A 15,688-nucleotide genomic window follows, 5' to 3' on the forward strand; every position below is an offset into this window, starting at 1 on the left:
CATCGAACAGCTGCCTCCTGCACATCTCCTACCGGGGACGTGCCCGCAACCCAGGTACATGCCCTTGACCGGAATCGAACCTGGGACCCTTCAGTAGGCAAGCCGACGCTCTATCCACCGAGCCAAACCGGTTTCGGCAATAAAAATATATTTTTAAAAAATTCATTTTTGCCCTGGCTGGTTTGACTCAGTGGATAGAACATCAGCCTGTGGACTGAAGGGTCCCAGGTTCGATTCTGATCAAGGGCACATGCCCGGGTTGCCAGCTTGATCCCCAGTCGGGGGCGTGCAAGAAGCAGCCAATCAATGATTCTCAGCATTGATGTTTCTATCTCTCTCTCCCTCTCCCTTCCTCTCTGAAATCAATGAAAGTATATATATAAAAAAAAATTTTTTTTTTAAAGATGTCACTTATAGTACCTGTCAGCTAGCTAGTAACATTCTCTGGATTTAATTGTCTGAAAATGTTTTTATTACACTCACATTTTCAAAGGATATTTTCCTGGACACATATGTTAACAGTTCTTTTCATTCAGTACTTAAAAAATGCTTCATGCCCTAACCCAGCCATGGGCAAACTACGGCCCACGGGCCGGATCCGGCCCGTTTGAAATGAATAAAACTAAAAAAAAAAAACAACAAAAAAAACCCCGTACCCTTTTATGTAATGATGTTTACTTTGAATTTATATTAGTTCACACAAACACTCCATCCATGCTTTTGTTCCGGCCCTCCGGTCCAGTTTAAGAACCCATTGTGGCCCTCGAGTCAAAAAGTTTGCCCACCCCTGCCCTAACCGGTTTGGCTCAGTGGATAGAGCATCAGCCTGCAGACTGAAGGGTCCCAGGTTTGATTCCGATCAAGGGCATGTACCTTGGTTGCGGGCACACCCCCGGAAGGGAGTGTGCAAGAGGCAGCTGATCAATGTTTCTCTTTCACTGACGTTTCTAACTCTCTATCCCTCTCCCTTCCTCTCTGTAAAAAAAAAATCAATAAAATATATATATTTTTAAATGCTTCATTATCTCCTAGTTAGCATAGTTTTAGACAAGAAGTCTTCATTGTTTCTCTGTATGTAATGTCTTTTCCTTTAGTTGCCTTCAAACTTCTCTAACACTAGTTTTTAGGAGTTGACTATGTCTTGGTATTTTGTGTTTGTCCTGCTTTGGGTTTGTTAAGATTACTGAATCTGTGAGTTTATCATTTTCATCAAATTTGGAAACTTTTGAGTCATGATTTCTTATAATACTTTTGGCTCCATCCTCCTTGTAAGATGTCAACTACACTTTATTAAACCTGCTTGGTATTTTTCCACAAACCAATGAATTATTTGATTGTTTTCAGTTTTCTTTCTCAGCTTCATTTTAAGATAAAGGCTACTACTGTATCTTCAAGTTCACTGGTCTGGTCTTCTGCATTGTATAATATGCTGTTAAATACTTTCAATTATTTTTTAAAATCTCAGACACTTATTTTTCATCCCTAGAAGTTCCATTTGGTTCTTTTTATATATCTCATTTGTCTACTCATTAGATTCATATTTTTCTTTAAACACATTTATTAGTTATAATAGCTATTTTAGCATCCTGTCTGCTAGCTCCATCACTTCTGTGATTTTCCAATCTGTTTCTTTGGACTGATTTTTCTCCTGATTATGGGTTACACTGGACCCACTTCTTGGCATGTCTAGAAATGCTGGAAAATATCAATGTTATACTATGGTTATTGAGTGTTTTGAGATCATTCCGTAAAAACTGGTAGGCGGGAAGGATGCCATGGTAGTTACAAAGCTCATCTCTTTTATTTCTCTCTCAGGGAGCACAGTCCTTCCTACTCTGCTTATGGTATAATATCTAAAAAGAGATGGTTTGTATATTTTAGTCCAGTTTACTAGCTGTCTATAACAAGAGGGTAAAGACTCCTTATTACTCCATCATGGCCAGAGATGGACTTCCTAATTTTTTAAAAAAAATTAAAGACATATGTATTTGAGTAGATCATGTGAATTTAAAGAAAAATAAATTAAAAATGGATCTATTAACTAGACCACCAACTTACACCATACACAAAAATAAACTCAAAATGGATAAAGGACTTAAATGTAAGATGGGAAACCATAAAAATACTAGAGGAATCCAAAGGCAACAAAATCTCAGACATAGGCTGAAGCAATTTCTTCACCTATACAGCTCCTAGGGCATTGGAAACTAAAGAGAAAATAAATAAGATTACATCAAAATAAAAAACTTCTGCATAGCAAAAGAAACCATCAACAAAACAACAAGAAAACCCACTGCATGGGAGAACATATTTGCCAATGTTATCACCGATAAGGGTTTAATCTCCAACATTTATAGGGAACTCATACAACTTAACAAAAGCAAGATAAACAATCCAATCAAAAAAATGGGCAAAGGACCTAAATAGACACCTTTCAAAAGAGGACATTCAGAAAGCCAAGAGACATATGAAAACATGCTCAAAGTCACTAATCATCCGAGAAATGCAAATCAAAACAACAATGAGGTACCATCTCACACCTGTCAGAATGGCTATCATCAACAAATCAACAAACGACAAGTGCTGGAGAGGATGTGGAGAAAAAGGAACACTCCTGCACTGCTGGTGGGAATGCAGACTGGTGCAGCCACCATTGAAGACAGTATGGAGTTAACTCAAAAAGTTAAAAATGGAACTCCCATTTGACCCAATGATCCCACTTCTAGGAATATATCCCAAGAAAACAGAAACACCAATCAGAAAGGATATGTACACCCCTATGTTCATAGCCACACAATTTACCATAGCTAAGATCTGGAAACAGCCTAAGTGCCCATCAGCAGATGAATGGATTAGAAAACTGTGGTACATCTACACAATGGAATACTATGCTGCTGTAAGAAAGAAGGAATTCTTACCATTTGCAACAGCATGGATGGAACTGGACGGCATTATGCTAAGTGAAATAAGCCAGTCAATGAAAGAAAAATACCACATGATCTCACTCATTTATGGATAATTAAGGCCATTATAAACTGATGAGCAAAAATAGATAGAGAGGCAGAGCAACATCGAATAGACCGTCAAACTACAGTGGGAAGGCCGGGGAGGGTTGGGGGGGTGGGTGGGTAAGAGATCAACCGAAGGACTTGTATGCATGCATATAAGCATAACCAATGGACACATGACACTGGGGGGTATGGGAGGCTAGGGGAAGGTCAAGGGGAGAAAAAAAAAGGAGACATATATAATACTCTTTGTAATACTTTAAGCAATAAAACAATTAAAAAAACAACAACTGTACAACTTCAAAAAAAATGGATCTATTTTTATACATGAACTATCTAAAAAGAAACAACAGGCATATCATATACTGGTTTTTAACATTTCAAGAAAATGGGGGGCGGAGCTAATATCAGATCCTTTAAAACAACTTTAAAGATAAATATTATTGTCTCCATTTTGATGAAGATCAGAAGTTAATACCTTTCCCAGGTGACACAAATATCAAGTGGAAAGGTTAAGATTCTAAACCAGCTAACATTAAAGACCATTTTAAAAAATCTCTACCCTATACCAAGGCAGGGATGGGGGAGGAGGTGGAATTAACCAAAGATCTTATATGCATACTAGAGGCCTGTTAGATTCGTGCAATAGGCCTTCCCTTCCCCTGGCTGCCGGCACCGGTTTTCCTCCGGCACCCGGGACCCAGGTCTTCGCTCCAGCTGGAGCCGCCTTCAGTCTTCGCTCCACCGCTTTGCGCCTACGTATGCAAATTAACCACCATCTTTGTTGGTGGTTAATTTGCATATCTCGCTGATTAGCCAATGGGAGGTGTAGCAAAGGTACGGTCAATTACCATGTTTGTCTATTATTAGATAGTATATGCATAACCCATGGACATAGAATAGTGTGGTGAAGGCCTGGGGGGCCAGAGGGGGGAGCAAGGTGGAAGGGTTCAATGGGGAGAGGGGACATCTGTAATACTTTCAACAATTAAAAAAACTCTATACCACATTGTTTCCCATTATTTCTCACTAGAGATACTGCATGGGATTTGGTTTACTAAACTACCAAGCTTAATTATTAAACTATCCTGTGTTTTACTTAGCCAGGTTATTATTATCTATCAATCAGAATATCTGATCAGCATGGTAAAAAAATTTACCACACTGAGGTGAGAATATTTCATATAAAGGTAATGATACAATGTCATTGCTAGCCTATTCGACATTTTGGCAAATAGATGTATATTTATTTAAATTTAAAACTGGTATCCTATATAATAAAAGCCTAATATGCTAAGTGTCTGACCATTCGACCATTCAACCAGTTGCTATGTCGCTAACTGACCTCCAACTGGTAGGGTAGCTTGTTGCTGGGATTCGGCCAATCGGGACTTGGCCAGATGGGCCGGACCTGCCCTGGAGCCCTTCCTCGGTCCCTCCTCAATCAGCCAATTTCCCATGGTCCCTCCCAGGTCGGTGGCTACAATCGTGCACCGGTGGGGTCCCTTGGCCTGGCCTGTGGGCATTGGACCAAAACTGGCTCTCTGACATCCTCCGAGGGGTCCTGGATTGTCAGAGGAAAAAGGCCAGGCTGAGGGGCCCCACTGGTGCACGAATCCGTGCACCGGGCCTCTACTTTTAATATATTTTAAATGGCTTGGTTGTGATTCATTCAAGCCAATGAACCCTTAAGGAAAGCATATATTTCCTATTTCATGTAAGCAGACATTATGTTCACCATGTAATGTTGGAGACCGCTAGAATGTAAGTTCCATTAAAGTTTTATTCATAAGACATAGAGAAGATTTAGCATACAGTAGATGGGCAATAAAAGGGACCTATAATTTTAATTCTCTAAAAGTAGAATGACAGAGATACATTACATCAAGATGGTAGGCTGACCTTGCTGTCCAAACCCCTTAAAATGACAGGCTGACCTTGCTGCCCAAACCCCTTAAAATGACAGTGAAAAAAGTAATGGGCTTATGTCTCTAGTAAATATGGAGTAACAGGGACTATTACCTGCCTGAAACAACATGAAACAAAATATATGAAACAATGGCAATTAAGACATTATACAAGAGGCAACAAAAGAGAGTGAACAGTGATATATGAAAGATGAGAAACAAAGATCAACCCTACAATTGCCCCAGCTGCTATCTAGGTAAAGAGGAAGGAACATAAAATACTCAGGAATAAATGTGACAGGAGATGTAGAAGACCTATGCAGTGAAAACTGCAAAACACTAAGAAAAACTGAATAAAACCTAAATAAATGGAGCAATGTACCAGGCTCATGTATCAGAAGACTCAATATCTTCAGGTGTCAATTTTCCCCAAATTCATCTGCAGATTCACCATAATCCCAATAAAAGTTCCAGGAAACTTTTATGTAGAAATTTGTAAGCTTAGTCTAAAATTCATATGGAAATGCAAAGAACCTATGATACCTAAAACACCCTTTATTTTTTTAAAAATATATTTTATTGATTTTTTTACAGAGAGGGATAGAGAGTTAGAAACATCAATGAGAGAGAAACATCAATCAGCTGCCTCCCTCACACCCCGCACTGGGGATGTGCCCACAACCAAGATACATGCCCTCAACTGGAATCGAACCTGGGACCTTTCAGTCTGCAGGCCGATGCTCTATCCACTGAGCCTAACCGGTCAGGGCTAAAACACCCTTTAAAAAGAATAAAGTTGAAGGACTTAAATTATCTGACTTCAAGACTTATTATAAAGCTAGAGTTTAAGCCAAGGCAATGAGAACTGGCCTCAAGATACACAAACAGATCACTGAAACAGAATGTAGGATCCAGAAATAGACCTATTATAGACAATTAACTCTTGGAGGAAAAAATGTTACTGAAATGAAATTTACATAACATAAAACCCACCATTTTAAGCATTTACAATTCAATGGGTTTTAGTATATTTACAGTATTGTGCAACCATCAACCCTAATTATGATATATTTTCATCAACCCAGAAATAAATCTTATTCCTTCCAATTTCCCCACCTCAATCCATGTCAACCACTAATCTACTTTCTGTCTCTATGGATTTGCCTACTTTGGAAATTTAATATAAATAAAATCATACTCAATGAAACCAGAAGTTGGTTGTTTAAAAAGAACAGAAGTGACAAAGCTTTAGCTTGATTAATGAAGAAAAATAGAAAAAAGACTCAAATTACTTAAGTCAGGAATAAAAGGAATATTCTAATGACCTTACAGAAATAAAAGAATTAGTAAGAAAATACTATTTACAAATGAATGCCGACATATTAGATAACCTAAATGAAACAGACAAATTCCTAGAAACTACCAAAAGTTACTCAAGAAATACAGAATCTGAATACCCAGAAGGTATTCAAATAAAAAGATTAAGTCAGTAATCAAAAAACTTACCCCAAAGAATAGCCCAGGACCAGATGGCTTCACCGGTTAATTCTACCAAATATTTATAGAAGAATTAACACCAATCCTCAAACGCCTCCAAAACACAGAAAAGGATGCAATACTTCCCAACTCACTCTAGGAGGCCAGCAATACCCTGATACCAAAACAGACAAAGAAATCACAAGAAAACTATAGATAAATATCCTTTATGAATATAGACACAAAAATCTTGAACAAAATACAAGCAAACTGAATCCAGCTACATGCTAAAGAAATTACATAAAATGACCCAGTGGGATTTATTCCAGAAAAATGTAAGGGTTCAAGAACAGGGACTAGTCATGCCAGAAAGACCAATAAGTTGGGGTTTTGATCCACATGATATCAGCCCCACTTCTGTGGAGGGAAAGGGACAGGAGGTTGAGTTCAATCACACGGCCAAAACTCCACTAAAAACTCTGCTACAACCGAAGGTCCCTGGAGGTTCCAGACTGGTGAATACATTGATGTGCTGGGAGGGTGATGCGCCTGATTCCACAGGGAGAGAGCATGGAAGCCCTATGCTGAGACCTTCCCAGATTTTGCCCTATATGTCTCTTCATTTGGCTGGTCCTAATTTGTATCCTTTAAATAAAGCCATAATCGTAAAAACAGCACTTTATTGTGTTCTGTGGGTAGTTTTAGCAAATTATCAAACCTGAAGGGAGTCAAGGGAACTTATAGCTGGCATCTGACATGGGGGCTGTCTTATTGGTGACTGTACCTTTCCACCTGTGGAATCTGACTCTAGTTTCAGGTGGCTAGAGACAAAATTGAATGGTATTGCAGTTGGTGTCAGAATAAAAGCCAACCAAGAATTTTTGTAAAATTTGATATGGTGATTCTAAAATTCTAATGAGACAGGAAATAAGGGCAGGAAATAACCAAAAGCTTTTCAAAAAAAAAAACAAGGTAGAACTTGCCTTATCAGATAGAATGACTTAAATTAAAGCTATAGTAAATAAAACCATGTGGTTAAGAAAACATCAATGTAACAAATAGAGAGCCTAGAAATAGGCCCACACACACATGGAAATTGGTATATGAGAGGTGGCATTACAAATTAGTGAAGGGGGTAAAAACCTCACACATTACCCCAAATTAAATTCCAGCAGGTTTAAGGCTATAACTTGAAAAACAAAACTTTTAGAAGAAAATACAGATGAGAGTCTTCAGAATCATAAAAAGGGTTTTTTTTAAAAACAGCATAAAGTGTAATTGTAAGTAAGTAAGTAAGTAAATTAAATAAATAAATGAATGAATGAATGAATGATTGACAATTATACCACACTGACATTTTAAAGTTTGGGTCAACAGGAAATACGATAAAAATAGTAAAAATGGTAAGCAATATTGAGATATTTACATTGCAAATAAAAATGACAAAGAACTAACATCAAAATAAAGAACAGCTACAAACAATGAAAACAGATAACCACAAAGAAAATGGGCAAGGCTGTTATAAAAAGATGATTCACAGAAGGGAAAACTGAATGGCTGGAAAAACATGAAAAAATGTTCAGCCTTATCACAGTAACAATAAGAAACTAATTCATAACCACATTATCAAAACCTTAAAAGTCTAATAATATCAAGTGTTGACTATCTAGATAAATGGGAACCCTCATACACTGCTGGCAGTGTATAAACTGATAAAGCCAAGAGCAATCTGGCTATACTAAGGCTAATATATACCTTCATCTCAGCAATTCCACCTCTAGGCAAAACCACTAGGAAGGTCATTACAGCATTCTCTTAACAGTACAAAAATAAACAAAATAAACCTAAATATTCAATTTTTTAAAAAAAATCACAGTATTTTCATGTAATAGGATACTATACAGCAGTTAAAGTAAAGAACTAAAATAACATGCACCAACAGGAGTATATTTCAAAAACAGTGTTTAAGGGGGAAAAAGGATGTTGTAGAGGAATGAGTACAGTATTATACCATTTACATATAAAGTTTTAAAGCATGTAAACCCATATCATGTATCATTTATGGATACATAAATATATACTCTTAGTATAAAACTGTTCGTGGGAATAATAAACTCCAAAATGGAGGACAGTGGTTGCCTGTGGGAATGGAGGAAAGAGAATCAGAACAGCAGTAACACCCAGAGGACTTTAAATAAATCTGTAATTTGTAAAAGCAAAAGCAAGGATATTGAAAGAAAAGGAACATCCTAAAAAAGTTCAGAACTTCAGGGATTAAAAAAAAAAAAAGCCATGAAAATCTTTCAGGAAAGAAAAGAAACTCACTTACAAAGGAACAAGAATCAGATTGACAGATTTCTCATCAGCAACAGTGGATGCTAGAAGATAAAAGAGCAATATTGTCAAAGTTCTGGGGGGAAGTTATTTGAACACTGGAAAAATGTATTCAATCTAAATGGGCACTCAGAAAAGGGGGTAAAATAAATATATTTTCAGACATGCAAGAACTCAAAGTTCACCACTTAGAAACCCTGTTTGAAAAAAGAATGTAATATAGCAAAAGAATTAATCTAAGAGAAAATGTGGGAATCAAAAACAGTGGTGAGCAAATAAACTGTTAAAACATAGTTTAATTTAAATCATTGTTGAAGAACATACAAATAAATGAAGGAAAAAATGGAACTAAAATCCCAGGTAGTTAATATATGGCAGGTTGAGTGTGGGACTGAGAGGCAGGGTCAGGGAGGGAGCCTATTAAGATTCTTATATTGCTTTGTGTAAATTACAGTTATTAAAGCAATTTACTGTGCTCTAGTATCAACCTTAGAGAAAATCTCCCAATATTAATTTCCTTATAGACAGATTATTTACATTATTGATAATTCTAGCCTAAGAAATACATATAATTTCTGTAAGTGCTAACATTTTGTCTTTCAAGACATGGACTTCACTAATTAAATGGCCTGAGACCAGACTTTAATTATAACTCAAGTAACATTACAGGTTTGAGTTACCACATAGTGTCTAATACCATGTATATCAGTTGGAGAAAGTCACCCCTGATATGGAATTCAACTCAAATATTTCTGATAAAGAATCTTTCAAATTAGTCAAGAATTATTTAGCAATCAACCTACACAAACAACACACATTTACTTATGTACTTCCCATCTATATAAGGTACTCAATCCACACAATATATTTTACCTATCTCTTCTCAATTGAGAAAGGCATTTCAATTTGAAGTTCCATTTCTTTGTAGGGAGGGGGGAAACAGAAAAAATATTCAACAAACTACCAAATCTTTAACCAGAAGAACACAGCAATCTCTAAAATTATAAGAAAAATTTTAAAAATACCTCAGTTAAAAAAGCTTTACTTATGAAAGAATACAATTAAACACCAATGCCAAGATAGTTTAATAAAGTTAATTACCTTAAGTACATGAATAATGTACTCTAAAAATTGCCCTTAACAAAATGTTAAATATACATTTTACATGTATAGCAACTTAAATAATTCACAAAAACAAAAAAGCGGTAAAATAAGATTAGATTTGCCTTAATCTGTTTATTCAAAGTAAGCTTTTAGTGAGCTATAAACTTAACAAAGCTAGTTCTTCAAATAGTGCTTGTATATGTTTATTAGAATTCTGAATTTTTAAAAATAGGAAATCACACCCATTCTCCATACGCCCTAGAGGATGTCGGATAGCCGGTTTCAGCCCTATCCCCGCAGGTTTGATCCAGACAGGAGGGAGTCCAACCACCACAGGCCCAATCCAGACAGGAGGGAGCCCGATCCTATACATTGAGCATCTGTCTCCTGGTGGTCAGTGTGTGTCATAGCTACTGGTCATTCTGTCATTAGGTCGTTCGGTTGCTTAGGCTTTTATATATATAGACTGGTGAGATATGAATTGGGGCAAAGGCTGTGGGGAGTGAAAAGAAAGGCTAAATCTGAGATTTTGTAGGTAGAATTGATGTGAAGGGTCTTTGAGTAAGAAGAGTTTAGTATGATTTCGAAGTTTCTGACTTAGAGAGTGAGGAGTTAATAGTTCATTTTATTGTGAAAAGAAGAGATGGCCAAAAAGTCCAGGGGTCCCGGATTGCAAGAGGCCTCTAGTAATATTATAACAACCTCTAGCTGATTTCCCTATCCTCAAGCTGCCCATTCTGCTTTTCCAACAACTCAAAAAATTTTAGTATCAGAAATAAAAATTTCAGGCCCGACTGGTGTGGCTCATTGGTTGAGCACTGACCCAAGAACCAAGAGGTCCTGAGGTGGGGACACATGCCCAAGTTGCAGGCTCAATCCCCAGTAGGGAGCATGCAGGAGGCACTGGATTGATGTTTCTCTCTCTCTCCCTCCCTTTCCTTTCCTCTCTCTCCAAGATCAGTAAAAACATTTTAAAAAAAAGAAAAGACTTCAAGGTATTTATAACTCATGTGTCCCAATCTAATTTTCTCACATGGTCTAAAGTTCCTCAACCATAAATCTTTTAGAAACATAATGCCTAAAGTTAACAATTGCCTGGACAATACAGAATATTTCACACTTCTATGACTTTTCCCATGCTGTTCCCTACCTGGAATGCTTTTCCATCTCCTATTCAACCATTCAAATTTCCATAATGACTACAGTGATGCTTTGATATGTCCTGGAAAAAAGTTAGATACTTGCTCTTTTCTGTTTCCAAAGCAATTACACTTCTATATCATTTTTTACATAACTAGATTCATGCAAATATGACCATGTAAACATGATACAAATATATGCTGTTTACAAGAGACACACTTTAGAATTAAAGACAAAGGAAGTTAAAAGGATGGAAAAAGATATACCATGAAAAGCAGTAACCAAAAGACAACTGGAGTGGCTACAGTAACACTGAGACAAAGTAGACTTTAAGACAAAATTTGAAGTAAAGTACCAGGTGACAACAGACATTCCTGGCTACACATCAGAATTGCCGATGCCCTTTTTTTCCCCCCTTAGTGCTTGTCAAGACTGACTGCACTCCTCTTACCTTTACTGCCCCCACCTTCCCAGGTCAGTACACTATGGGTTTTGGACAGCTGAGAAGTCCCACCAACCTCCAGGTGCTCACCGACTACCTGGGGGACAAGAGCTACAGCGAGGGGTGTGTGCCATCACAGATGCTGCAGTATTTGAAGCAGTCTCCAGCCCAACACCTACTTGTATCATCCCCCACATTGGTATAATCATCACATCAAGTCTTATGAAAAGGAAAAGGCCAGCTTGTCAGGAGTAAAGAAAGCTCTGAGCAAATATGGCCCTGCTAATGTGGAAGATACCACAGGAAGTGGAGCTACAGTCAGTAAAAACAATTATGACAGTGATCTCTTTGGATCTGATGAGGAAGAGCAAAGCAAACAAGTGAAGAGGCTAAGAGAAGAACACCTTGCACAGTATGAGTCAAAGAAAGCCAAAAAAGCTTCTCTTTGCCAAGTCTTCCATCTTATTAGATGTGAAACTTTGGGATGACAAGTCAGATATGGCAAAAGTAGAGCACTGTGTCAGGAGCATTCAAGCAGACAGCTTGGAATGGGGCTCTTCTAAACTGGTTCCTGTGGGGTATGGAATTTAAAAACTTCAAATGCAGTGTACAGTAGAAGATAGTTGAAACAGATGCACTGGAGGAGCAGATCATGGCTTTTGAGGGCTTTGTGCAGTCAATGACTATGGCTGCTTTCTGCAAGATCTAAAACCCATCATGGATCATTGGCCTTAAAAGCACGAAAGAAAAAGAAAGAATTTCTGATGCCAGGGCCCCGACTTCCAAATATTCTGATTTTATGGATTATGACAAGGCCAAGGCATCAGTATTTTTCAAAAGGATTCCCTAAGGTCATTCTAATGTGTAGCCAGAAATAATTGATTAAATTACCTGAGTATACTAAAGGTTGAAAAACACAAAGCTAAAAGGAAAAAACAAGGCCACTTCTTTACTTAGGGTAAATGGAATTCATAACAGTAGGGGAACGAACCCTGGAGGCCTTTGATGACCTACTGCACAAAACTTTACAATATAGGAGATGGGATCTTACTTCAAAAAGATTCAAAAGAATTATTTTCAAGTCTGAGGAACATTACGGTCCTAAGCAATGATGAACCAAAGAGATTCTTTTTTAAAAATATATATTTTTATTGATTTCAGAGTAGAAGGGAAAGGAGAGAGAGACAAAAACATCAATGATGAGAATCATTGATTGGCTGCCTCCTGCATGTCCCCTACTGGAGATCGAGTCCGCAACCCACAGGAATCAAACTGTGACCTCCTGGTTCAAAGGTTGATGCTCAACCACTGAGCAACACTGGCTGGGCCAGGTAAAGATTCTTGTTCAAAGCATTCAATTGTATCTATAAATTTGCATTTCTTTACTCTTAATATACACATATCTCAGCATCCCATTATAATAGTATATATTTTATAATAATGCTCATACTAGCCCTGACCGGTTTGGCTCAGTGGATAGAGCGTCGGCCTGCGGACTCGAGGGTCCCCGGTTCGATTCCAGTCAAGGGCATGTACCTTGGTTGCGGGCACATCCCCAGTGGGGAGTGTGCAGGAGGCAGCTGATCGATGTTTCTCTCTCATCAATGTTTCTAACTCTCTATCCCTCTCCCTTCCTCTCTGTAAAAAATCAATAAAATATATTTTAAAAAAATAAAGCTCATAAGAGTTCAGATCATTGTTCAGTGTTCAGACCAAGACCATGGTACTGAGGATCATAGTACAATCATAAGATCATAGCTGAGGGGACAGTCCAGTGGTCAAGAACTAGGGCTCTTGAAGCCAGATTTACCCAGTTTTAAATTCCCACAGCACTATAAACTATCATTATACTATCAAATGTTCCTCCAACTCTTTAATGCTGTGTAACCAGACAAGTTACTTTACCTCTAAGATGTAAGTTCTTTATAAAGTGAAAGTAGTTATAGTAATAGAGTGGTGTGAGGATTAAATAATCTTGGTAGAAGACCCAGGCATATGCCCGGACTGGGAATCAAACCATGACCTCTTGGTTCATAGGTTGATGCTCAGCCACTGAGCCACTCTTTTAAGTTCTACTTTCAATTAATACATCCTTTCCCATCTGAATCTATGGCATCATCATTCATCCAACCTAATTTTCACCAAGACCTGGGGCTGCTATCTCCAAATCAGATTTTAAATTAGTCCACTTGGATGAGACCTTTGAGGTCAGTATAATAGCAACATGACAACAATTCTTACCCTACTGCCAATTACTATCTCACTTGCCCACGCCCCCATCATAGCCTTGCCTTATGATGCAGATTGTTACCTAAAAAAATTAAAATAACACTGCCTTATGACCCAGTGATTCCACTTCTGGGAATATATTCAAAGAAATCCCAAACACTAATTGGAAAGAATATATGCCACCCTCCCCCATGTTCATTGCAGTGTTATTTACAAAGCCAAGATTTAAAAGCAGCCCAAGTGCTCATCAGTAGATAAGTGGATAAAAAAAAGCTGTGGTACATTTACACAAGGGAATACTACTGGGCCATAAAAAAGAAGGAAATCTTACCCATTGCCACAGCATGGATGGACTTGGAGAGCACTATACTAAGTGAATAAGCCATTCAGAGAAACACAAGTATTATATAATTTCACTCAATGTGGAATCTAATGAACAAAATGAACTAACAAGAAAAACAGAGAAAGACTTACAGAGAACAGGATAACAGTTGGGATGGGGGCTTGTGGGGAAGTGCAGTGATTGAGCAAAAAAGAGAAAAAAACTCATGGACAGGTACAACAGTGTGGTGATTGCAGGGGATGGTAGGAGGTAGAGGAGGGTTTGGGGGGATAAATGGTTATGGAAGGAGACTTTACTTGTGGCGGTGAGCACAAAATACAGTGTACAGATGATGTGTTGTGGGATCGTGTACATGAAACCTGTGTAATTTTGTTAACCACTGTCACCCAAATAAATTAAATAAAAAGGAAAAACAAAACCAAAAAGAAAAATATCCCCACAATGTTTATTGTACTTGCATATAGCAGATACTTAATACACATATTAAAGTAGCTAATAAATGCTTACCTTTTTAAAAATATTTCTATTGATTTTTAGAGAGAGAGGAAGGAGAGAGAACCACCTATGTGAGAGCACAACAATGATAGGCTCCTGCATGCCCCCTTACCAAAGATCCAGTTCACAACCCAGGCATATGCCCTGACCCAGAATCAAATGGGCAACCTTTCAGTGCACAGAATGACATCCAACCAACTAAACCACACCAGCCAAGGCAATGCTTGAACAGAAACTTCAAGGCAAACTTCTTAGTAATTAAAAAACAAGTTAGTCAATTAACCAGCCCCATTTAGCCAGAAAAATCCTTCTGTTCCTGTTATCTCCAATTCTGGGACAATGCCAGCAACCTCCCTCCAAACCTCCATAACTTTTGGTTACCTCAATTTTGTGATATACCAAAAAGGATGGATAAGAAATACATTTCTCTCTTTCCATCTACCAAATGCCTAAAGAATGTTTCTTTTATCAAAGGTGGGAAAGCCAAAATTTTTCTTCCACCAAACCAGGTTCTAGTTGCAGCAATGCTACCAATGGTCTACCACTGTTGACCCACATAACTCCCAACACATGCATCTGGTAAGATCTTTTGTTTAAAGCAACAGATGGTGGCTCCAGTTAATGCCAAGTCACGTTTCTACTTTATCTAATGCACCTAAAAACTATTGTCACACAATTCAATCAGCAGCAGTAAGGGAGAACATAATAAGTTACAGCCACCGCTCCAGTTAAATATAAAAGGTATATCCATACTTGACATTTTAACTGTAATAGTTACACCCCAAATTATTAATAAGTGTAAAAAAGAAATCAAACCTGAAATTGCTCTAAAAAAATAGAATCTTAAAAAAAAATCAAACAAAAAACCCTAATGATTCCACTTTTTTACCCTTTACCCTATACAAATAACTCAGTCAACCATAGTACAAATTATGGAAATGATAACACATTATCCATACATACTTTAATAGACAGTTACTAGATAAATATAATATCTCAAACAATACCATGTAGAGACTATCTTTAAAGAATGAAAAAGTATATTTTCCTCTTTAAAAAGAATGTCCTTTACAGGAGAGGAAAGATGCTTGGGAGCTTTGAGAGTTGGTAATCCCACAAAGTTAATGTCCACTTTTACTTGTGTCCATATCTCCTGGTCATCCACCTCCAGGTCAGGAGGAAGCTGGGGAAGCCCCGACAGCACAGAATT

At 37.6% G+C, this 15,688-nt stretch overlaps 1 protein-coding gene and 1 pseudogene across 5 annotated transcripts in view; one reads left to right on the plus strand and one right to left on the minus strand.

Annotated features, from left to right (window-relative positions):
- Positions 1-15,688, minus strand: part of RSF1 (remodeling and spacing factor 1) — a 122,570-nt gene that overhangs the window by 101,436 nt on the left and 5,446 nt on the right. The window lies entirely within an intron of this gene.
- Positions 11,455-12,120, plus strand: LOC139018217 (elongation factor 1-beta pseudogene; annotated as a pseudogene).

Source organism: Myotis yumanensis, unplaced genomic scaffold (assembly GCF_028538775.1).
Source record: "Myotis yumanensis isolate MYYU_CA2020_CCGP unplaced genomic scaffold, mMyoYum1.0.hap1 SCAF_10, whole genome shotgun sequence".
In the NCBI taxonomy this organism is placed as follows: domain Eukaryota; kingdom Metazoa; phylum Chordata; class Mammalia; order Chiroptera; family Vespertilionidae; genus Myotis; species Myotis yumanensis.